We start from the raw sequence: 24,829 nt of genomic DNA, 5'->3' as shown, positions 1-24,829 counted from the left end.
AATATTTTGGGAAGTCCCTTTAGTTAGATCTGTTAGGGGTTTTGCGATTTGGGCGTAGTTGCGTATAAATTTTCTAAAATAACTGGTTAAACCAATAATGCCTCTTAATTGTTTTATAGTTTTTGGTGGCTTGAGGTTTTCTACACATTTTATCTTCTCAGGGTCCGGTGATATTTGACCTTGGGTCACTATCATTCCTAAGAATTTTATTTCGGATTGAAATAGATTTACTTTTTCAGGTCTACATTTTAGATAATCTCTGAATTTTTCAAAAACTTTGGCAAATGTGTTTATGTGATCTTCTGGTGTTTCTCCCACACAAATAACATCATCCACAAAATGGATAATATTTTCTATACCTCGTAATAAATGTAACAGAGGTCTACATAATGCACTTGAACTAGTTTTGAGTCCAAAAGGTACTCTCAAATATTCATAAGAACCGCACTCCGTCGTTGAAAAGGCCGTTTTATAAACGTCATCATCTGCTATCTTAACCTGATGATAACCTTGCGTGAGGTCAAGAGATGTAAAAATTTTGTTTTTGGTTGAAATGAAATCTAGGATTTCGTCAATTCGGGGCAGGGGAAATTTGTCACTAACTACCTGCTTATTTAAGGCTCTATAATCTACTACAAATCTAAGGTCCTTGTTCTTTTTTGGCACTAGTATAACAGGGGCTGAATACAGGCTTATGCTTGGCCGTATTATATTGTTTCCTTCTAACTCGCGGATTTTATTTTTTAACCAGCCTTTGTAGGGATGAGGGATGCGATAGGGCTGTTTAGCTACGGGCAACCCTGTGGTTTGGATAGAATGTTCATAGAACGGTATCAATCCAATATCTTCCTCACATGTAGAAAAAATATCTCTAAAATTCCAGAGCAATTCACATAATTTTTTGTGTAATTGTGTATCTTGGATATGATCTAATTTAAATTTTTTCCAAAAATTGGGGTTTTGTTAGGGGGTACCTATTCTTTGGGTTGCTAACACCGATGCTATTAACTAAGCTTACTTTGGAGTTTTTCAATTTGTTTAGCTCGTGCTTAGAAATAACTTGTATTTCAACGAGACATGTTCCCTTTTTCAATGTAATCATATCGTTTTCATGTGTGTTAGTTAACCAAACAAAACCTTCTCCTTTCTCATATGAAACGATTTGTTCTTCACAAAACAGATTTTTTGGGATTTCTTCACACGGGGATGCAAACCAAATTTCGGAATTGTCGTTTACGGGGGTAACCATTTGTGAAATTTGAACTCTTTGCATCGTTTTGGGGGGGATTTTTGTTTTACGTACCGTGAATCCATAATATTTTTCTTCCGGGTTATTTTCTATTAAATTAAGATTGGCGCTTGGTTGCGTCAAGTCTTCCACTTTTGGGATTGATTGTAAGGATGATTCTAAGTCCTGTCGCTTTACATCGGTACTTGGATTTATTATTTCATTCCATAATTCAGCTATTTTCTTTATTTCTGTTTGTCTATACTCCTGCATTTTTCCTATTTTTGCTTTTACTGACTCGGTCCCTTTGCTGCTTGATTTTCTCTCACGAGACGAGAGATGGTGCACAAAAGACTTTATTCTATTCACTGTTGCTACCCCTCTCTCCACGCGCGCGTTGGGGATTAGGATCGTATGGATACAAGAGTAGGTTATTTGCTATATCTAATAAAACTTTATTAGATTTTAGAAAATTAGCGCCAATTATAGCCTCATATGGGAAATTTTTGCAGATTATGAAGTTTGTAGGAAAGATTCTATTATCTTTTGTCACATCTAAACATATGGAGCCTATAGCTTCCAGCCTATGACCTGTGACGCTTGTTAAACTGGGAATATTGAAGTTTTTCCGTCGCTTAATATATACTGGTAGTCTACTAAATACATTCGAATTTATTATGTTAACTGATGCACCGGAGTCTATTAACGCTTTAAAACTAATACTTGCAACACCAAAATTATTTTTGGAAGGGATCTATAAAAAATACTGGCCTCCAGGGTCCCGATTAATTTTCTTGGGGGCCTAATTCGTTTCCCTGTGCATTTATTTGATAAATGGGTGTTTGACACTAGGGTTCGGAGGGAAGTGAATTGGGTTCACTAGCAATTGAAGTTCCGAGTTGATTGACATTTGATTGTCTTGGTTGCCACGTATAATTGCGTGGGTTAAGTTTCTTGTGCTGACGGCTCGCGGCATTTGTTCATTTTGTATTGACGAAAAATTTCTTTCGTTTCCCGAAAAATTTCTTTCGTTTCCCGTCGGGAATAAATATCTTCTGTCATCGCTCGTATTCCTGTTAAATCTAGTCGGATACACTGTCCGTGAATTATATTGGTACATGTTTTGTCGCGTATTTGGGTTGGGGAACCGATAATTATTTAGTCGGTTGAGGGAAGGATTTGAGTATGCAAATCCTTGTTGGTAGGGGTTGCGGAACTGTGGGAGGCGCCGGGGGTTATTTCTATAACTTCCTGACCCATTGGCATTTATGTTTGTTCTCCCGAACAAACGGTTGTAAAAACTGGGGGTTGTTGGTGTAAAGTTGTTTCTAGTACGGCATTCCCTGGCGACATGTTCTTGTTTATTAAATGCATAACATGTAATTGGGGGTTTGTTTACGTAGTTTGTCGTATTTGTGGGTACAAAACGCACGGTTTTTTGCCTGGTAGGGGTTGGAGATCTATTTTGGTTTGGTCTGGGTGAATTGTCTCTCGAAAAGAATCCTGGGGAAGTTCCTCGTGATTGTCCCGGATTTGAATTTTCTACGCTGTTTATTCTTGACTTATTGTGGTTTGCCACAATCGAATCAATTTCGATCATTCTCTCTACTTCCTGAACTGCTAGCTCTAATGTTTGAATATTTTTGTATATAAACATTCGGTATAGTTTGGGACTCAAACCTTGCATGAAAGCGTTTAGTACGATTTTATTATATAAGGGACCAGATTCTTTCCCGTATTTAGCTTCAATAGATACCATTACTCTGTGCAGATATTCTCTAACATTTTGGGTTTCGTCGAAACATACGGTTCCGTGCTTTAGTTTGTGTGTTGAACTAGTTTCCACGAAACTTTCTTGGAAAGCTTTTAGCAGTTTTTATATTGAGTTTACTAGAAGGTTGTTATCTTCCCCTACTGTATTTTCTATTTGTTTCAAGAATGTTAGTGCTTGTCCCTTAAGTCTCATTAACAACATGCCTACTAATGATTTTAAGTCTTTTTGGGTTACCTCCACAAATTGATTTAATTGGATAATAACTTCATCTACATCTGAATCTCCGTTATATGGGGGTAATGACTTTGAAATTTCCACCCTTTTGGCAATAATTTGTTGCTTTAATAATTGTCCGTTTTGATCTAAACACATATTGATTTGTTGTTTTTTTTGATAGGTTAAAATTCAGTACTGGTTTTATTTGTTTTGATTCTATTTAAATTTGATACTTCCTAATTATATATATTTTCTTTTGCTACTATTTTCAGGATATTTAGGCTTAATAAAATATTTCACTTCAAAACATGCACAAAATATGACACTTCAAAGCATGCGGAAAATATGGTACTTTAAGGCATGCACAAGATATATACTTTTCCTATGCGTAATATTTCTCAACAATCTTTTTTTTTCAATGTTGTCCTTGTGTTTTTGCTCCTTTAAACAGGCCGCGCCAATTGTAAAGGGGGGGTTTTGAGTTAATGATATGGCGAGTTTTCGAGGAAGGGTAAGTTTTCGATAAATGGGTTTTGTTCTTCTGCTTCAAGTTATTTCTTTGCATATGAATTCCTCATTTAATTATTTCTATGGGTAATTTTCAGTTGAACTCTTGGTTGTTGGTTCGCGAGTGGCATACCTGAGTGGAGGCGGAACTTCGTGTGTAGATAGCTTAAATTAACTGTACAAATAAAGAGCTCGCATTAACGAACATACTGAGTCGAAATCAGATTGAATGGGTTCAGTTTCCCTTGGTAGCGAGTGGAGCCACAAGGACAAACTATCTCGAGAAATACTAGCATAAAGAGAATAAAATAAGAAGATGATGCATTTATTACTCACAGAACTGGAACAGAGTTTCGGTATATAAAAACACTTGCAGTAAATGGCACTAAGTTAAAACTGGTCACTGGTTCAATACTATTGTCTATTAAATTCACATAGGATAAAAGGTTGAAATTGAGTCTACAATAAACTGACCCAAATCTCAAGTAAAACTCCCAAAGGATTCATACGAGGTTGACATAAAACTGGAAAAAGACTCCAAAATAGGCTCCAAATAGACTCATTCCAAAGTAGACTGCAATAAGACTCAAAATAGACAGACTCCAAATTGCTAAGTTCGAAAACACTATACTTTGAGATTTTAGCCGAAGGTTACATACGGGCGTTACTGAAGAGCGCATAATATTAATCCTGTTGGTTCAAATTTTTTGTCTTCTATTACTATTAGGCAGTGCTGTCCCAATCAGCTACTTGATTTTAATTAACTTTTGATAGGATTTATGACTCTTTAAAACTTCACTTTGGAATTTTTCCTAGCATGATACAATTTTTTACTTGATACAAAGTTTAGCATTGTATTACACGCAAATATCTTCAGACGCTCTTTCTTGTAATTTATACAATTTTTGACACATTTTATGCAAATTTCTAACCTAAGATTTATTGTGTTACAATTGTAATACAATGTTTCGCTACTTTTTAAATTTGACAATTAATTGTTACTTAAATTGTTTGGGTTTATATTCTGGGCATTTTTACTTGGAAAATTTTTGGGGTATTGGAAATTGATTCCATTACATACCCCAACCCCAAAGGGCCCCATACCCCAATCCCAAAGGGCCCTATCCCCCGGGCCCCTATCCCCCCGGGGCCCAAAAGAGCCCCCTCCCTACGGGGCCCCCAAGCCTCTTAAAGGGGCCCCCTCCCTCTCCTCCGTGGCCCCTTCCACCCAGGGCCCCCCAAGCCCCCAGGGTACACAAAGGGACCCTTCCCCCAGGGTCTCCCGAGCCCCACAAAAAGGCCTTCTTCCCCCTGGAATCCCCCTCCACTCGGGGCCCCTAGAGGGCTCCAAAGATCACCAACGGCCCCCTTCCCCCCTGGCCCCCAAAGAGCCGCTTAGCCTCCCAATCCATTTTTTAATACTTTTTTTGCGCACTTGAGACACAGAAGGGCCCCCTCACCCTACACTTTTTGGGTCCCCACCGAATATATTTTTCAGAACAGCTTATTTTCTTAATATCCCTCCTAAACCTATTTTACAAGTTGAAGTACTCATTCTTTTCACCCACAACTTTACAATACGACTTTTTGAATACCCCAACACCAAGCAATACTCTTCAAAAGGCTTTATTATATCTTTTCAGAAAAAGTTCTTTTTTATATGGATGTTTTATGTTTATGAATGTAAGGATATTTATTGTTCACCATACAAGCGGGCTATCATTCCATGTTTTATTTGTTTTTTTTTGTATGGATGTTTTATGTTTATGGATGCAAGGATTTTTATTGTTATCATACAAGCGGGATATCATTCCATGTTTTATTCAATGATCTTTTTTTGTAAGGATGTTTTATACCAATCGTACTCCATGCTTGCTCATAGACACGACTCGGCTTTCTCACTGGTACTCTGTGGTGGGTTATAGACACTACCTACTTTATTGCATGTATTAAACCAGTATTTCTCACGCAGTGGAACGATCAACACATAAGTTGTATCTTTAAAAAAGTGAAGATGCTGCATTTTAAGAAACTGTGTTCACATGATAGTGTTATTGTAGTATTGAATACTGACAATGAGAAGTATTTGAACTATGAAACAAGTACAAGTGGTAGCACTATTGGATATGTATGCGTGCATTGTCATGGTAGTAAGGAATTAAATTTCTTTGGAGTACCAAAAAAATTCAACTCTTGTGATGGTGGATATGCGAGATTGATATCTCCGGACATGATCGCACTCAAAGAGAATGTCAGCATAAAAATAATAGTTGATGAAGAAAGGTATCTTCTTGCTAGTGCATGTGGTAACATGTTACCCAGTGTTACACCTCTTCGTCAGCTTTTGGGTATTAGCATTCAACGGAAGCTCAAAAGAAGACATGCATCCTCTTTTACTAATATTATAAACCATATTTTGTCTAAGTGCCGTAACTGTTACCTGTGCAAAAATAATGTGATAATTGACAGTGAAATTGCCAGAAAAATAAAAAAGCATTGGCAGAAAATATCCCTAAGGAATATAAAGATGAATCAATGAAGAACAAAATGCCAGCAAACGTCACTAGCATTGATCAAACGATTAATGAATCAAATAATAGCAAAGATGAAATGGATATTGACATGTGGATGTCCCCTGAGTAGAAATATGTTCACATGTTATTGTTATTGTAGCAATGAATGCTGACAAGGAGAAGTATTTGAACTATGAAACAAGTACAAGTGGTAACACTATCGGAAACGTATGCGTGTGTTGTCATGACAGTAAGGAATTATCTTTCTTTGGAGAACCAAAAAAATTCAATTATACAAATGGTGGATATGCGAAAGTATCCTTTCCAGAGAAGTTAGTGCTCAAAGAGAATGCCAACATAAAAATATTAGTTAATGAATAGGGGTATCTTCCTCCTAGTGCTTCTGGTCACATACTACCTATTGATAGAACCTATCGTCCTCTTTTAGGTATTAGAATTCAACGGAATGCAACGAGGAAAAGAACGGCCTACTCTTCTACTAATATCATAAACCATATTTTGTCTACTTGCCGGAACTGGTACCTTTGTAAAAAAATGCTGTAATAGACAGTGAAACTGCCGGAAAAATAAAAAGGGCATTGGTAGAAAATATCACTAAAGAATTTAAGACGAATCGATGAAAAACAAAGTGCCAGCAAACGTTACTACCATTGTTCAAACAGTCAATGAACCAAATAATACCAATGAAGAAACGCATATTGAACCTGTCGGTGACCCACCAGTAGATAATCTGTATGACTTTTAATGAAATAGTATTATTCTACTGATTACAAGCTAAGAGAAGACAATAGCTATAATATCAAGAGAGAACAGGGTGAACTATCTTATAGAACAGATTTAAAATGTCCAAAGTTGCTTGTTGATATTAATAATGTATCTTATTATATTTTTTGTATTTGTATTCTACATGACATTATTTCATTAAAAATATATTACGCATTAAATTGTTATATGTTCATTATTTTTAGAGTATGCTAGCATATCAAACCTTTAGAATGTCTATTAAAACATCGGAGATGTAAGAAAAGGAATTCGAATACATCTATTGTCAGACACATTGGATAACATTGACAAAATCTAAGTATCAGAGTGAATAAATTTTTTCCATCAACATCTTTGTCAGATACATCGGATAAAATTGACTAAATCTGATAATCAGATTTAATAAATTCTCTCTCAACATCCTTTCTCGGATACGTTGGATAAACTTGTCAAAATCTATGTATTAGAGTGGATAAATTCATTATCAACTTCTTTTTGTCTAATACATCAGATTACACTAAAAAAATCTAAGTATCAGAGTGAATAAATTCTTTATCATCGTCTTTTTTTATTCAAAAAATCTTATAATATGTTTAAGCAATAAATATATTTAAGCTTAACCCGTCTTTATTCTATAAAATAGTTCTATTCATTTATCTTTCTTGAATTCTCCTCCTGGATACACAATACAGACAGTTCATTCAAGACATTATAAAAAAAAATGTAAGTAAGTAACAAACTCTTTATTGATTTCATCTCTTGGATACACCATACAGATATTTTGTTGAAGAAATTATGAAAAAATCGCAAATATGTAACAAACTGTTTATTGCTCTTTATCTCTTTATCTTGTATCTCTTTATCTTGGATAAACGATGCAGAAATTTCATTCAAGAAAATATGAAAAGATTCTAAGTAATTAACAATCTCTTTATTGAAGTCTCCTCTTGGATACAGAATACGGAAATTTTATTCAAGAAATTATGAAAATATTTTTAAGTAAGTAAAAAACTCTTTATTGATTTCACCTCTTGGATATAATATACAGATATTTCATTCAAGAAATTATGAAAAAATCGCAAGTAAGTAATACATTCTTTATTGTTTTCACCTCTTGGATACACAATGCGGAACTTTCATTCAAGAAATCTTATTCAAGAAATTATGAAAAAATTGTAAGTAGGTAACAAACTCTTTCTTGAATTTACCTCTTGGATACACAATACAGAAATTTCAATAATGAAATCATGAAAAAATTGTAAGTAAGTATCAAACTCATTCTTGAATTCACTTCTTGCATACGCAATGCAGAAATTTCATTCATGAAATTATGAAAAAAATTGTAAGCTAGTAACAAACTCTTTTTTGAATTCACCTCTTGAATACACAATACAGAAATTTCATTCAAGAAATTATGAAAAAAATTTTTAAGTAAGTAAGTAACAAACTTTTTCTTGAATTCGCCTCAAGGGGCCTAGTGATAGAGACATGCAAAAAGATATGTTCATTACTACAGCAAGTGCTACCGTCTATTTCAATTAAGGTATAGATGGCAACCCAACTGATTTTTACTTCACCCGGGCACCTGCAGCCAACATACAATACCATCCTTTTTGTCAAGTAACTGCATTCACGCTAGGCTCATTTAGGTTCACTTAGTGTGGCGCACCACGCTACAGAAATGAAATTTCCGTATTGTGTATCCAAGAAGTGAATTAAGAAAGAGTTTGTTACCTACTTACGGTTTTTTCATAATTTCTTGAATGAGATTTCTTGAATGACAGTTCCGTATTGTGTATCCAAGAGGTGAAAACAATAGAGAGTTTATTACTTAACTGCGATTTTTTCATAATTTCTTGAATGAAACATCTGTATTGTACATCCAAGAGGTGAAATCAATAAAGAGTTTGTTACTTACTTACATATATTTTCATAATTTCTTGAATGAAATTTCCGTATTCTGTATCCAAGAGGGGACTTCAATAAAGAGATTATTACTTATTTAGAATTTTTTCATAATTTCTTGAATGAAATTTCTGCATTGTGTATCTAAGAGGTGATAACAATAAAGAGTGTTAAATATTTGCGATTTTTTCATAATTCCTTGAACAAAATATCTGTATGTTGTATCCAAGAGATGAAATCAATAAAGAGTTTGTTACTTATTTACAATTTTTCTATCATTTCTTGAATGAAATGTCTGTATTGTGTATCCAGGAGGAGAATTCAAGAAAGAGTTTGTTACTTACTTACTGACAATTTTTTCATAATTTCTTGATTAAAATTGCTATATTGTCTGTCCAGGAAGCAAATTCAAGAAAGTTTGTTTACAGTTTTTTTTTCATAAATTCCTGAATTAAATTTCTGCATTGTGCATCCAAACGGTGAATTCAAGAAAGATTTTGTTACATACTTAGAATTTTGTCATAATTTCTTGATTGAAATGTTTGTATTGTGTATCCAGGGGGCAAATTCAAGAAAGAATTTGTTACTTACTTACAATTTTTTCATAATTTATTAAATGAAATTTCTAGATTGCGTATCCCAAATGCAATTTCGAGAAATGGTTTGTTACTTACTTACAATCTTTACATAATTTCTTGAATGAAATAACTGTATTGTGTATCCAAGAGGTGAAATCAATTATGAGTTTGTTACTTACTTACAAATATTTTCTGATTTTCATAAATGAAATTTCCGTAATGTGTATCCAAGAAGTTAAAACAATAATGAGTTTGTTACTTACTTAAAATTTTTTTCATAATTTCTTGAATGAAATAACTGTATTGTGTATCCAAGAGGTGAAATCAATATGGAGTTTGTTACTTATTTGCGATTTTTCCATAATTTCTTGAATGAAATGTCTGTATTGCGTATCCAGGTGGCAAATTCAATAAAGAATTTGTTTTTTACTTACAATTGTTCATTATTTCTTGAATGAAATTTCTGCATAGTGTATCCAAGAGGTGAAAACAATAAAGAGTTTGTTACTTATTTGCGATTTTTCCATAATTTCTTGAATGAAATGTCTGTATTGTATATCCAGGGGGAAAATTCAATAAAGAATTTGTTATTTACTTACAATTTTTCATTATTTCTTAAATGAAGTTTCTGTATTGTGTATCCAAGAGGTTAAAACAATAAAGAGTTTGTTACTTATTTGCGATTTTTCCATAATATCTTGAATGAAATGTCTGTATTGTGTATCCAGAGGGCAAATTCAATAAAGAATTTGTTACTTACTTGCGACTTTTCATTATTTCTTAAGTGAAATTTCCGCATTGTGTATCAAAGAAGTGACTTCAAGAAAGAGTTTGTTACTTACTTGCAATTTTTCATAACTTCTTGAACGAAATAATAAAGAATTTGTAACTTACTTACAATTCTTCATTATTTCTTAAATTAAATTTCTGTATTGTGTATCCAAGAAGTGAAATCAATAATGTGTTTGTTACCTACTTGCAATTTTTCCATAATATCCTGAATGAAATGTCTGCATTGTGCCTCCAGGAGGTATATTCGATAAAGAATTTTTTACTTTCTTGCGACTTCTCATTATTTCTTAAATGAAATTTACGTATTGTGTATCCAAGAAGTGACTTCAAGAAACAGTTTGTTACTTACTTACAAATATAAATAATTTCTTAGACCACACTGCTTTTCCATTAAAAAAAAAAAAAAAAAAAATTTTAAAAACGAAAAACGGGTTTTAATTTTATAACCAGCAGTGACCTACAAAACAATTAATTATGCACAAAAGCTCCGAATATTTCGGCCCCACATCCGGGAGCCTTTCTCAACGAAAAAAAAAAAGTTGACGGAGCCAAAAATATTAGAAGAAGATGGGTCAAATCAAGAAACAAATTACATAACTTTGCCTTTTGTACCAATTTTATCACAAAAATTAAGAAGAGAATTAAAAAAACATAATATAAATACAGCATTTAAATCAGGACATAATATAAGCTCGTTGTTAAATAAAGGGAAAGACAAGATACCGAGAAATTTGCAAAAGGAGTATACAAAATTCCATGTTCTTGTGGAAAATTTTATGTGGGTAGAACGCAACAAACTTTAGAAAATAGGCTAGAACAATACAAGAATGCAATAGATTACGCTCTAAAACAAAACAAAACACCAGAAACGTTTGAGTCAGCGGTTGCAGAACATCTTTATAATTTTCCTCATCACAGTATTTTATTTGATCAAACAAAAATAGTATATACGTCTGTAGGACTTTTACAAAGCTTCAGGGAAATTATAGAAATAAAAAAGATAATATATGGGGGTACTAGTATCAATAGAGATAAAGGGGAATTTGGGATCAATTCAATTTATAATAGTTTAATTAAAATGCAGGCAAGATATTCAACCAATACTGATTTTAATAATATTTCTGAAACGAATGATGACCTTGCGAACAAAGGTCAGAATGGGTTAAATGATGAGAAAAGTAAACGAACTGCAGCTAAGCTTGCAACCAAACGAATCCATTCAATTTATAATTCATAAAATGGTTGATGACCTTGTGAAATTTAATTAAGGGTTATGGACCGGGGGGGTAGTTGACCTGTTATTGTTTTGGTCTAAGTATAAATATATTCTTCATTTTTGATAGATTTCAATTTATATACTGGGAGGAGGCGAGTAGAATCAATATAGACATTCAGTACATGGAAGTGTTTATTTAATATATTTCCATTTATATACTGAGAGGAGGCCAGTTGAAAGACATTCAGTGCATGGAAGTGTTTAATTAATATGTGAGTTTTGTTATTATTTATTTATATTTTTCTTTCGTTTTTGATTTTTTTTCTATTTTTGTTTTTTTTTTTTTTTTTTTCTATGTAATTTAAGTTGTTTTTTTTTTGCTTTATTTATTTTTTTTTTTTTTTTTTTTTACGTTGTTAAAGGCACCCGGCTGTGGGGCCGAAATATTCGGAGCTTTTGTGCATAATTAATTGTTTTGTAGTTCACTTCTTTTTAGAAAATTAAAACCCTTTTTTCGTGTTTAAAAATTTTTTTTTGTACTTACAAATATTTTCATAATTCCTTGAATAAAATTTCCGTATTGTGTACCAAAGAGGTGACTGCAAGAAAGATATTTTTACTTACTTAGAATTTTTTCATAATTTCTTGAATGAAATTTCCGTATTGTGTATCTAAGAGGTGACTTCAAGAAAGATATTTTTTCATATTTGTGATTTTTTTATAACTTCTTGAATGTAATGTCTGTATTGTGTATCCAATAGGAGAATTCAATGAAGAGTTTGTTACTTACTTACTTACAATTTTTTTATAATTTCTTGAGTGAAATTGCTATATTGTCTGTCCAGGAAGCGAATTCAAGAAAGAGTTTGTTTACAGTTTTTTTCATAAATTCCTGAATTAATTTTCTGTACTGTGCATCCAAACGGCGAATTCAAGAGAGATTTTGTTACATGCTTAGAATTTTGCCATATTTTCTTGAATGAAATGTTTGTATTGTGTATCCAAGAGGTGAAATCAAAAAAGAGTTTGTTACTTAGTTACAATTTTTTCATAATTTCTTGAACGAAATATCTGTATTGTATCTCCAAGAGGTGGAATCAATAAAGAATTTGTTACTTACTTGCAATTTTTTTATAATTTCTTGAATAAAATATCTGTCTTGTGTATCCAAGAGGTGACTTCAATAGAGTTTGTTACTTACTTGCGATTTTTTCATAATTTCTTGAATGAAATTTTCGTACTGTGTATCCAAGAGACGACTTCAAGAAAGAGATTTTTACTTACTTAGAATTTTTTCATGATTTCTTGAATGAAATATCTGTATTGTGTATCCAAGAGGTGAAATCAATAAAGAGATATTTACTTACTTAAAAATATTTTCATAATTTCTTGAATGAAATATCTGTATTGTGTATCCAAGATGTGACTTCAAGAAAGAGATTTTTACTTACTTGCAATTTTTTCATAATTTCTTGAATGAAATTTCCGTATTGTATATCCAAGAAGTGAAAACAATGATGGAATTTTTACTTACTTAGAATTTTTTCATAATTTCTTGAATGAAATAACTGTATTATCTATCCAAGAGGTGAAATCAATAAAGAGTTTGTTACTTATTTGCGATTTTTCCATAATTTCTTGAATGAAATATCTGTATTGTGTATCCAAGAAGTGACTTCAATAAAGAGATTTTTACTTATTTGTGATTTTTTCATTATTTCTTGAATGAAATTTCTGCATCGTGTATCCAAGAGGTGAAATCAGTTAAGAGTTTGTCACTTACTTAGAATTTTTCCATAATTTTTTAAATGAAATTTCAATATTGTGTATCCAGGGGGCAAATTCAATAAGAGTTTGTTACTTACTTACAATTTCTTCAAAATTTCTTGAGTGAAATATCCGTGTTGTGTATCCAAGAGGTGAAAACAGTAAAGAATTGGTCACTTACTTGCAATTTTTTCATGATTTCTTGAATAAAATATCAATATTGTGTATCCAAGAGGTGAATACTAGAAAGAGATTGTGACTTACTTATAATTTCTTCATAATTTCTTGAATGAAATATCCGTATTGTGTATCCAAGAGGTGAAATCAGTAAAGAGTTTGTCACTTACTTACTTTTTTCATGATTTCTTGAATGAAATTTCAATATTGTGTATCCAAGAGGTGAATTCAAGAAAGAGATTGTTACTTACTTACAATTTCTTCATAATTTAATAAATGAATAGAACTATTCTATAGAATAAAGACGGGTTAAGCTTAAAGTTATTTATTACTTAAATATATTAAAAGATTTTTTGAATAAAAAAAAAGACGACGATAAAAAATTTATTCACTCTGATACTTAGATTTTTTGAATGTTATCTGATATATTAGGCAAAAAGAAGTTGATAATGAATTTATCCACTCTAATACATAGATTTTGACAATTCTATTCAACGTTTCCAAGAAAGGATTTTGATCGAGAATTTATTGAATCTGATTCTCATATTTAGTCAATTTTATCCGATGTATCTGACAAAGATGTTGATATAAAAAATTTATTCACTCTTATACTTAGATTTTGAAATGTTATTCCATGTATCTGACAACAGATGAATGCAAATTCCTTTTCGTACATCTCCGATGTTTTAATAGACATTCTAAACGTTTGATATGCTAGCATACTCTAAAAATAATGAACACATAAAATGTAATGCATAATATATTTTTAATGAAATAATGTCATGTAGAATATTAATACAAAAAATATAATATGATACATTTTTAATATTAACGAGAAACTTTGGACATTTTAAATCTGTTCCATAAAATAGTTCACCATGTTCTCTCTTGATATTGTAACTATTGTCTTGTCTTAGCTCGTAATCAGTAGAAAAATCATTATTTTATTTTGAGTCATACACATTATTTACTGATGTGCCACCGACAGGTTCAAAATGCTTTTCTTCATTGGTATTATTTGGTTCATCTACTGTTTGAAAAATGGTAGTAACGTTTGCTGGCACTTTGTTTTTCATCGATTCGTCTTAAATTCTTCAGTGATATTTTCTACCAATGCCCTTATTATTTTTCCGGCAATTTCACTGTCTATTACAGCATTATTTTTACAAAGGTAACAGTTCCGGCACGTAGACAAGATATGGTTTATGATATTAGTAGAAGAGTAGGCCGTTTTTTTCCTCGTTGTTTTCCGTCGAATGCTAATACCTAAAAGATGACGATAGATTCTATGAATAGGTAGCATGTTACCAGAAGCACTAGTAAGAAGATACCCCTCTTCATCAACTATTATTTTTATGTTGGCATTCTCTTTTAGTACTAACTTCTCTGGAAATGATACTTTCACATATCCACCATTTGTATAATTGAATTTTTTTTGGTACTCCAAAGAAATTTAATTCCTTAGTGTCATTACAACGTACGCATACGTTTCCGATAGTGCTACCACTTGTACTTGTTTCATAGTTCAAATACTTCTCCTTGTCAGCATTCAATGCTACAATAACACTAACATGTGAACACATTTCTACTCAGGGGTCATCCAAACATTCAATATGCATTTCATCTTTGCTATTATTTGGTGCATTAATAGTTTGATGAATGCTAGTGACGTTTGCTGGCATTTTGTCTTTCATCGACTCATCTTTATATTCCTTATTGATATTTCTGCCAATGCCCTTTTTATTTTTCTGGCAATTTCACTATCAATTATCACATTATTTTTACACAGGTAACAGTTACGGCACGTAGACAAGATATGGCTTATGATATTAGTAAAAGAGGATGCATGTCTTCTTTTGAGCTTCCGTTGAATGCTAATACCCGAATGCTGACGATGGGATGTAACACTGGGTAACATGTTACCACAAGCACTAGCAAAAAGATGCCACTCTTCATCAACTATAATTTTTATGTTGGCATTCTCCTTGAGTGCGATCTTTTCCGGAGATCTCAAACTCACATATCCACCATCACAAGAGTTGAATTTTTTGGTACTCCAAAGAAATTTAATTCCTTACTATCATGACAATGCACGCCTATATTTTCAATAGTGCTACCACTTGTAATTGTTTCACAATTAAAATACTTCTCATTATCAGTATTCAATACTACAATAACACTCATGTGAACAAACTTTCTTAAAATGCACCATCTTCACTTTTTTAAAGATACAACTTATGTGTTTATCGTTCCACTGCGTAAAAATTACTGGTTTAATACATGCAATAAACTAGGTAGTGTCGATAACCCACCATAGAGTACCAGTGAGAAAGCCGAGTCGTGTCTATGAGCAAGCATGGAGTAAGATTGGTATAAAACATCCTTACAAAAAAAAATATCATTGAATAAAATATGGAATGATATCCCGCTTGTATGGTAACAATAAAAATCCTTACATCCATAAACATAAAACATCCATACAAAAAACACCAAATTAAAGATGGAATGATAGCCCGCTTGTATGGTGAACAATAAAAATCCTTAGATTCATTAACATAAAACATCCATACAAAAAAAGAACTTTTCTGAAAATTATAATAAAGCCTTTTGAAAAGTATTGCTTGGTGTTGGGGTATCCAAAAAGTCGTAAAGTAAAGCTGTGTGTGAAAATGATGAGTACTTCAACTTGTAAAGTAGGTTTAGGAGGGATATGAAATAAAAACTTCTTCTGAAAAATATATTCGGTGGGGAGCCAAAAAGTTGAGGTTGAGGGGGCCCCTCTGTGTCTCAAGAGCGCAAAAATGTATTAAAAAATGGGTTGGGGGCCCAGGGGGAGGGGGTTCTTTGGGGGCAGGGGGAGGCCCTTTTGTTGCCTGGGGCCCCGGAGGGCCCTTTGGGGGGCCCCGGGGAAGCAGGGGGCCGTTTTGGGAGGCTCGGGGCCCCCAGGGGGGACTCTTTGGGGTCTCGGTTGGAGGGGGCCCCAAGGGAAAGGGGCCCCTTTGGGAGGCTCGGAGGGAGGGGCCCCGGGGGTATGGGGGACCCTTTTGGGGCCCGGGAACCTTTGGGGTTTGGGTATGGGGCCCTTTGGGGTTGGGGTAGGAGACCTCACAATATTGTTCAAATGGAACTTGTGTATTATAACGACCACAGAGTTTCACTTAAATCATCTTCTAAAATGTCTTAAACTGTTTCGCCCGAAAAATCCCTAAAATTTCTCAAACTGTTTCGCCCAAATAATCCCTTAAAAGTAATTTCTCCTTGTTCCTTTGTTTTGACATCCCTGCGGTGTCACATTTAAAATTCCCAGTAAACCATTTACCGCGTTAAATATATTCAATCTGTCTTCATCTCTAAGGTGGAGATACTTACACTATTATGGCTTCAATAGAATATTAATATTATCTCTCAGACCTAAAGATCAGAGAAGCCATATTTAAAAATAGAATATTAATTTATCTCTGTCACTAATGACCTGGTATCTCTCAGACCTAAAGATCAGAGAAGCCATATTGTTTCTTCAGAATCAGAATCATTTTAATGAAAACAGCTATCATACACACATTAAAAAAATGCACTAAAAGGCGCTGTTTTTTACATGAAAACTTTTTTACAAGAGAACACTTCTCTATATTTTATTAAAAGCACTTGTAAAAAAAGGAACAAAGGAGTTACTAAGTCTGTTTGTGCGGTATTAGACGGGCATAAGTTTGCTTTTGCTTCTGGTATTTACGCGGACAGGCATTTTAGGTGGTAATATTTTCCTATGTACAGGACTAGACAATAAAAACTGGCCAAAACGAATCATCAGCTGGAAACGGCGATCGCGAAGGCTTGGTATTTCAAGTGACTTCAGAGCGGAGCTGTAATCTACATATTTGTCTCACAGAATGATCTTTACAGCTCGTTTCTGGATCCCCTCCAAATCATCACTTAAGTAATTTATGTGATGAACTTGTGGGCCCCAGACGGGACACGCATATTCAAGGATGGGTCAAATAAAAGTGAGGTACGCTGTTTTCAGCTGATACACTGGAAAACCTAGGCGGCGCATTGCCACCAGTGTCCGCATAGCATAATGTCCCTTCTTAACCAGCTCTTGTACATGAATAGAGAACGAACAGTCCACACTAAAGGTGACGCCCAAGATAGTCGCACACGAGGCAGAAGGGAACAAAGTCGCGGGGCAGGTAAGATCGTGTTTAAGTGGGTTGAACCTCAAAACCTTTGATTTATTCTCATTAATTTGAAGACTGTTCGCAGTACACTGTGATTTAAACTGATCGAAAAAATTTGGGTCGAATTGGGCTACAGCTTGCGAATCCTTTACGTGGTATTTAAGAAGCGCAGACAAATCATCGACGAATTTAAAACGATCGTCAAAGTCAGAAAGTACATAGTTGATAACAGCCAGGAAAAGAAGAGCTGCTAATTTGGTACCTTGTGGGGCGCCACATGTAATTTCCACCCATTCTGATTCAATATCACCGGGAAAAAGGGATTACACTTTTTGATACCTGTGACGTAAGAAATCAACTACCAATTGGAGGATGTACTTACGGGCACCCATTGACTTGAGATTCTGGGCGACAAGAGGGTGCTTAATCAAATCAAATGCCTTTCGGTAGTCTACCAGAAGTAAATCTACAAACGAGCTTCCAAACTCCAACCATTCAACTACTAGATGATAAAGCCGTACTAAATAAACAGACGTGCTGCATTCCTTCAAGCAACCATACTGGAAGGGGTCAAGTGACGGTGAAATGTCCGTGAAAAGTTCACGATATATGAAATATTCTGCAACTTTAGCAAAGTTCGGTGTGATCAAAATTGGTCTTAACTGATCACATGTCTTAGGTACTTTATCTTTGGGTATTGCGCGAATATAGGCTCGCTTCCAAGCATCGGGAAAGGTTTGTTCACTGAAGCACTGATTGATGATCGATGCCAATGGTTTGGCTAAAAACAAGGCATATTCGCGAATAAGTTTGACCGGCAATTCACCAGGGTAGGAAGAGATATTCGGGTTTAGTTTTTTAAGTTCTTTAAAAACAGCAAATTTAGTAAACTGTTTTTTTTCGTCAGTTTCACAATCGACTAAGAGATCAACCAGTTCGACCTCTGTAATTGAGGGCTAGGTGGTGCAAATGCCAGCAAGGAACTCGTTTACGTCTGAAGCGCTCATTTGAGATCCGTCAGGCTTGGGTATTTTTAGCTCACTGTTAACTGTTTCACTGTGGAATGCCACTTCCGACTGCTACTTTGGAGAAGGGGTACTACCTTTTTCCTAACATAATTTCTTCGCTTGAAACGATTGACGGCCACGATTCGATTTCTAAGTTTCGCCGCCGCGGCTATTTGTCCGGAACTGTGCAGCTTGCACCTCATCTTGATCATTTGTTTGAGATCGCTTGTGATCCATGGCTTATCGGACTCACTCACCACTACAACTTTATTGGGAAAAACTTGTGAAACATCTCTAACAGAAGAAAGTTAAACTGCTGAGCTTTGCTATTAAGGTTTACTATAGAACTCAGGTCGTCGAAGCAGTAAGTCCCGATCCACCGACCGAAATCGCAGATTGATTGAGAGTTAAGCGGACGAATAGTCACTTGGATTCTCTTTGGCTTCGGTTGATTATTTTTGGCTTGCCAGAGAATTACATAATGATCTGAAGTCTGGAGAGGACCTAACGACCGAGGGGAGTAATAATCATCACTCATGTTTGTAAAAATTAGGTCTAGAGTACTGCCACTCTGGTGCGTAGCAATGGTAACTACCTGCTTCAGATCAAGGACACTAGATACCCATTGTCTGTTCGTTTGGTTAAAATCGCCAGCTAATATGAAGCCAGGATAGGCATGGGCACGACGAAGTTTATCAATGTAGGTCTGTAAGTAGCTGATAAGCTCTTTCCTATTTTTGGCACTCTCTGGCTAATACACAGATGCAATTATCAAACATGAGAACTGTTTTGATAGTTTGGATGGCTTGCACTCTACCCAGACAACTTCGTGACACGAATCGGTGGGTATATTTAACAGCTTAGATGAAATGTCATTACGAATATAGATACCAACGCCACCACCTTTTCTACTCAAGCCTCTATCACGGAGAGTGTTGAAATAGGTAGTGTAGCCTTTTATTCTACCCATTTCATCAGTGATATCCCAGCATTCGGTAACTGCGGCAATAGGAACACTCACTTCTCTCAGCAGTATCTCCATCTCATCAACTTTATTTGTTAAGGATCGGGCATTACACAGAATGAAATCCGGAAGCTTTGCCTGAGCTGATAACTGTTCAGGACGTAAAAGCGGGGGAAGTTCATCAGAGGAACATGGTGAGATCGGCTGCAGCTGTGATGGAGAAAGAGTGGGAGAAATTTCGTACCTTTGCAAACATCTTCTTTTCACAAGAGTCCTTGGTTCACATACAGCCGTCCTCCGATCAGAAAGACGTTCCTCAGAAACATGAACGGGTATGGCCGTCTGTCAGTTTCGCCGCCCGCCTCTCTTTCCACGCCGTCTACGCTTTTTTTTAAGCACCACAAGCAGGGAGTCCTCTGGTGGCCGTTTAAGTAATCCAAAAAGCCACAGACTGACAAATGTAAATGGCGTTGTAGTCAGTTGAAATGAATTAAGTTTTCTTAAACATTCTTTTTGATAGGTAAAAGTCATTATGATTGCACTTAGCAAAGTTAGGGAGGCCAATTCTTTGAAGAATGCACCATCAAAAACAGTTGAGAACTCCACACAAAAAAGATAAACTAGTGTTTAGCAGCACCATCTATATGAATCAAATTTAGATGTCGCTTTAGTCGGGTGAAATTAATTAAGTCTTTTTAAACATTCTTTTTGATGGGTAAAGGTCATTAAGATTGCACTTAGCAAAGCTAGGGAGGACAATTCTTTGAAAAAATTCAACATCAAAAACAGATGATAACTCCACACAAACAAGCTAAACTAGAGTGGTGCAAAAGCAGCTGTAATAGCGCTAGCAGCACCATCTATTCATTGACCAATCAATCCTATTCATTCCCCTTTCGTGAATCAATAATTCCCTACTGATTATGTTAATCAATTTCTCAGAAATCTGGTTCCTCTCGGTGTCATTGACCCGTTAGTGGATCAAAAATCTTTGAATAAATTATGTCCCGTCAGCGTTAGACTCAATTATAGATGGCAGTACATGTGTTCGCCTGGGAGTCATTATGGCCTCTCTACTAAAGAATCAGCTCAAGATGCTTGCAGAAGGGATTATTTTCTTGTGATAAGACAGATTGTGCAGTGAGTTTGAAAGCCACTTCACGAATGCTCTTTCACTGTAGAGTCAATCACTGTATTAGATCTTGATCGGCCGCACTTTCTCAATACGAGCTGACTAGCTAGAGTGGCAGCGCATTAGAAAGAAGTTTACATTGACACAAACCTGTTTGCCTCGCAAACAGATCTTATGAGAAGATATATGACTCTTTAGGCAATAGTCCAAAAGTTCTCTTAGAACTTCACAATTTTTTGAAGGCAATGTTGATAGCATATTCTGAAGTTTTGAAATTATACAAATCTTCATTACTCTGCCTGTAACAACGGCTTCTAATGAAATTCTTTCTTAAATTAAGCCTGATTAAAACCTATTTAAGATCAACAATGGGTGACGAAAGACTTTTTGATCTGATGTTGGTGTTTAGTGAAAATAAAAAACTGTGTGAAATCATTGGATTTCGAGGCTATGGTTGGTATTTTTGGGAAAATGAGACCTCGTCGGTTCCCAGTTTTCTTAATAAAACTAGTAATTAGTTTCTAACTTAAGTTAACTGTATTTATTAGAACTTTTAAATTGCTTCTCACTGTTATTAGTTTATTTTGGGAGAGGCCGGTGCTAACCCCTGTGAAGGAACGTTACTCTTAAGCAAAGACCTGCCGGACCGTTTGGGGGGTCCACAGAGGTTGCTTAGCCCCCCCCCTAGTAAAGAATGAAATGACATCGCTGGACAAGAACCTTATAATCCCCCACAAAAAATCAGTTTTTGCTTATAACCTGATATTATGACCATCCATTTGGATGGAGGTTTGGGTTGCTACCCCAAGAGAACACATTTATTACCTTATAATCACATATTGAAAAATAAATTAGAAAGAAAATAGGTTCTTTTAGTATCTACCTATGTTATAGTTATTAATTTTTCTTGCTCATGTCAGTGTAATTAAACTGGGAACAGTGGAATTTTTTCACGGGAAAAACATATGTTACACAGAAAATGTGAAACTTATTCATTGCTCAAAAGGGTAACATAAGGGTAACATAAATTCTAAAGCGTAACAAAAGTCTGACACGGTACTGTTCTATTAGCCGGATACTTTTGAATACGGCAATGCATACCAGTCACGAAATAGATCTAGACGCGTGAAGAAAACAGGTTTACAATCTATTTACAATGCCTTCTGGGATACAAACAAAGGCAAGAATTTATTTAAATTGCTGTTTTTTGTTGTTTTTTTTGGGGGGAGGGGGGGAGAGGTACCTAGGTTAGGTTACATATTTAATATATGCTGTGCTTTACCTCCCCCCCCCCTCCTCTAATGTGCAAATATATAGCCCAAATTTATTTCTAAGCTAATATATAGTCACACTATTTTATTTTATTTCATTAGCATTAACCAAACTAGCACTATATAAAAGAGTCCGGTTAATAGAACAGTACCTGTAACCCTTTTAGGACCGTAACGTTTTACTTAAAACGAACCAAAAATGGTACAAAGGTAACCTCGGTGACAAGCCTGAGTGGAAGGAAATATCTTCAAAAGTTTGAAATAATAAATCCCTATGAAAGGCCGGAAGGTTTGTATAAATTTAAGTGAAACAGTTCACTCCTAGACGACGCAGCAAACCAAAGCATTATTTTAAAAGGTATTCCCTAATTTGGAAGCAGGCTTTCAATTTTTCATTGAAACAAATAAACAGGTTAGACAATTTTTGTATGAATACATCTTCGCGTCAGACTCTGGCCCAGGTTTGCCACCGTCATTAGGATTTTACTAGATCTAGTAAAAAAAAAAATCTAGTAAATTTAGAGGATCTAGTAAATTCCCTGAAATCTAGTAAAAGCTAGTAAAAAGTCATGATTTATAGTAAACAAAACTTTTTTCTATTTTCCATGAATTCAGGGAAAAAGTATCGTAAACATATGACATTTTACAATTTTTGCTTGTCTGTTTTACAATTTACAATTTTGCTTGTCTGTCTCAGAGACAGACAAGCACTCACCTATTTTCATAAACAGACACTTCACTTCCGACGTTTTAAGGTCGACAAAATTAGCTTTCTGTGTATCAAATCTTACCAACTAAAAATAAAGCTATAATGGCGCTTGGATTTGTGATGATTGGGAATCTATTGGAATCAAAACAAAAGCCAACCACCCAAGGTGATAAGGTGAATCTCCTCAGTTTGAAATTTTTTATTGAGGAAAAAGGAGCCAGCTGAGAGAAACCAGCTGGCTCCCCCCAACAATGTAGAGAAAAAGATTTTATATATTCCATGCGTTTTGACTATCCAGATATGGACCCCTCTTGCCCCCCCCCCCCAAAAGAAATTGCTTGAGATTCGAAAAGAGAAAAAAATAGAAAAGGAAAAGAGAAAAAAAGAAGAGAAAAGGAAAAAAGATTGTGAAAATCATATTGATTATCCTCCTATAGTAGAAATCGAGGCATGACGATGCGCGTCAAATTTATATACCTCTGTTTGAGTCATCCTTGTTTAAACCGGTTTATCTGTAATACGATTCGACAGTGACAAAATTTAGAATCAATAAATGCGTAATTTGGCCTAATTTGGGTGTAGTGCTTTCAAGGCTTTTTTACTCGCAGTGAATTTTTTATAGGAACAATTCTCGAGATACGGTAGAATAAATCAAAGACCATGAGATCCAGAATAATCAAGAATTCACAATTTTTCTTTAGTTAGCGTACTAGGCTACTATCGAAATAAAAACTGAAAATTTCTACAAAACCACCCAGCAGTGGTTCTGGCCTCTCTTTCGCCCGGGGCTAAATTTTGATTAGTGCCTCTCCCACAAAATTTCATGGCCAAATAAAAAAAATCATATAGCCCATTAACGGAATTGTTTTCAATTTATTAATAATTAATAATTTATTTTTTGACTATTATTAATTTATCATTAAAATTATTTAATTATCTTTATTTATTTGGTCTAATTATTTTAATTACATTTATTTACGTTACTTACGTGTTATAGTGACCACACTCAAGTTCTTGATGTGAGTAAAACTGGTTTTTCTGTCTGCATTCGGAGATAATTAGTTTAGTCACAGTGAGATATATGGTGTGCGTGTAACTGTACAACCGAGATACTAAACCCAAACAACTGAACCCCTATAACTGAACTGAACCCCCTGTGCAACTGAACCTCGTGTAATTGAACCCCCGTGCAACTAAACCCCCGTGCAACTGAACCACCGTGCAACTGAACTGCCGTTCAACTGAACCCCCGTGCAACTCAAAACCAGACAACTGAATCCCCCTATAACTGAAATCCTGTGAAACTGAACCCCCGTAAAACTGCATCCCCGTGTAGCTCAACCCCCTTGCAACTGAAACCTCATGTAACTGAACCCCCGTGCAAGTGAAACCTCGTGTAACTGAACGCTCATGCAACTGAACCATCGTACTAGTTTTTCAGTATTCTTCAAATATGAGGCAATCTAATTGGGTAAAAAACAAGTTTGAATCTTTACATGTTCAACCTTTTTGGAATTGTTTTTTTTTTAAGTCATGATATAAAATCCTGTCGAGATGATTTACAAAAAAGCTACTGTTTTTTTGTCACAAAAACGAAGAAAATCGGACGTCACAAACCATTAAAGCCAGATTGATTTTTGCTTTTTTATGTTTGTTTATGCATTATGTCTTTGCCCTGTCACTTTCAGAAGATACCTCTCCCCCCGAAAAATAACCCCCATGGAGAATGCTCACCACCACCCCTCCTGCGGTTGGTTGGTTTCCAATCACTTTTGACTTAAAAAAGGACTAGAACTCCATTTCTGATCGAATGAGCATCCTCCGAAGTTTCTAAAATCATGAGATGGAGGTGGGGATGAGGAAGGGGCAGGCCCCCTCTTATAAGGAATAAATTCTGCTCATTTTGAGGTTTAATTTTGCTCTTTACTTTTATGATAAAAGCGTAGACTCGAAATATTCACAGAAATTAATTGAGATTAAATATCAATTTCACATTTTTGATGTTTTTCAAAGTTTTTTGTCTCCCCACCAAAAAACAACCCCAAACAAAGGTCTTGGATATGGCCCTGGGGATTTTGTATTAATTTCTACCTTCACTCTCCCCTCGTCTCTCCC

The sequence above is a fragment of the Artemia sp. Qi Xiang Cuo genome, chromosome 21 (assembly GCF_049724085.1).
Source record: "Artemia sp. Qi Xiang Cuo chromosome 21, ASM4972408v1, whole genome shotgun sequence".
Lineage (NCBI taxonomy): Eukaryota > Metazoa > Arthropoda > Branchiopoda > Anostraca > Artemiidae > Artemia > Artemia sp. Qi Xiang Cuo.
The sequence above is the reverse complement of the archived record's forward strand: the minus strand, read 5'-3'. Positions refer to the sequence as shown.